Here is a 1689-nt window from a genome sequence, read left to right on the forward strand (position 1 = left end):
CTGTGAGCCCGCTGTTGGGTAGGGATTGTCTCTAGCTGTTCCCAAATTGTACTTTCCAAGCACTTAGTACAGGGCTCTGCATACAATAAGTGCTCAATAAATACTAGTGAATGAATGAATGAGTACAATTTAACGGAGTTGGTAGACATATTCCCTGCCCACAGCGAGTTTATATTCCCAGGCTCGAGGACCAATAGGCTCTCGACTGCTGACTGAGCCACTTCGATGAGGAAACCCTGTGGCAAAGTGACTCTGTATTGACCCAAGTCCAGGGATCACGTAGTCCTAGACCCCTTAGGCCGACCACTAAAGTGTTTGCTTCGCAAAGGGAGGATGAGGGTGATCTGGCTCTGCTCTTCTTCAGCAAGTTGCCTATCCACTTGGCTGGGTACCCCTTAAGCACTTTGATGCTCACCTCTGATACTCACCCCAACCCCACAATCTTGTCTTGTTTTATGCCGTCGAGTCGTTTCCGACCCATAGAAACACCACGGACACATCTCTCCCAGAATGCCCCGCTCTCCATCTGCAAACATTCTGGTAGTGAATACATAGAGTTTTCCTGGTAAAAATTTGGAAAATATCCTTCCTGCTTCCCCTCCTCCTCCTCCTTCTCCTCTTCCTTCTCCTCCTCCTCTTCCTCCTTCTCCTCCTCCTTCTCCCCCTTCTTCCCCTCCTCCTCCTTCTCCTCCCACTCCTTTTCTCCCTCCTCCTCTTCTCCTTCCTTCTCCTCCTTCTTCCCCTCCTCCTTCTCCTCCTCCTTTAAAAATGGTAAAAATACCATTGCCGCCTTCCGCGCAGTAAACTCGAGCCTCCGCCCTCGACTCTCTCCCACGCTGCTGCTGCCCAGCATGGATGAGTTTTTACTTGGAGCAGAGTGCCTTCCACTCGCCAGCCACTGCCCAAGCTAAGAATGGAATGGGTAGGCCTCTGCTTGACTCTCCCTCCCTTATCTGAGACTGGTAGAGTCCTGGAAACTCTCCCGATGCGACCCTGAGAGGGGAACCCCACAATACTTGCATAAATATTCTTTTATTCTATTGTTTCCCCTACCTGTAATTTATGTTAATACCCGTCTCCCTCTGTAGACCGTAAACTCCTTGTGGGCCGGGTGTCTACCTGTTCTGTTGTGTTGAACTTTCCGGAGTGGTTAGCACAGTGCCTTGCATCCAGCAGGAGCTCAATAAACAACCCATGATTGATTGGTGGGTGAGAAAGGAGTCACTCGGGTTTGCTGTGGTCCAGTAAATGATGCTCTGGTTCCCCATTCTGGAATCTTCCAGCAGCCTCTCCACCCCAGACTCAAGGATGGGGGGCCCCGGGACACGCTGAGGGAACCTGTCACGTAACCTGGAGATTGCTCTGTCAACAATGAGAAAGTTATACTGATCTCGGCTCTGGCCTGCATCGGTTCCTTCCGTAAAGCCTGCAGTAATCGTGTTGAATATAATCCCTCAGTAACAACGAGATTGGCCAAGGCCCCCTCGAATTGCGGTGGCCTAAACCTCCTGGAAAAATGCTGGGTTTTATATCCCCGATGCTCGGTAATCTCGAGGCTCCAATTTTCCATGCCTGCTCTGCCTGGGTTGCGCTCATAGGTGAGAACTGGTGGAAGAGTCTGTTCAGCTGTTTTGGGTTTAGAGGTAGTGAGGGGCCAGAGCAGGGAGAGGAATATACTTTTTCTGCTTC

The 1689-nt window shown here is 50.6% G+C and overlaps 1 non-coding gene across 1 annotated transcript; it reads right to left on the reverse strand.

Annotated features, from left to right (window-relative positions):
• Positions 1-865: 865 nt before the first annotated feature.
• LOC119940517 lies at positions 866-1003 on the reverse strand. The gene has a single exon (XR_005454990.1). It is a non-coding gene; the product is annotated as a small nucleolar RNA SNORA7 (small nucleolar RNA).
• Between the last annotated feature and the right edge of the window lie 686 nt (positions 1004-1689).

The sequence above is a fragment of the Tachyglossus aculeatus genome, chromosome 18 (assembly GCF_015852505.1).
Source record: "Tachyglossus aculeatus isolate mTacAcu1 chromosome 18, mTacAcu1.pri, whole genome shotgun sequence".
Lineage (NCBI taxonomy): Eukaryota > Metazoa > Chordata > Mammalia > Monotremata > Tachyglossidae > Tachyglossus > Tachyglossus aculeatus.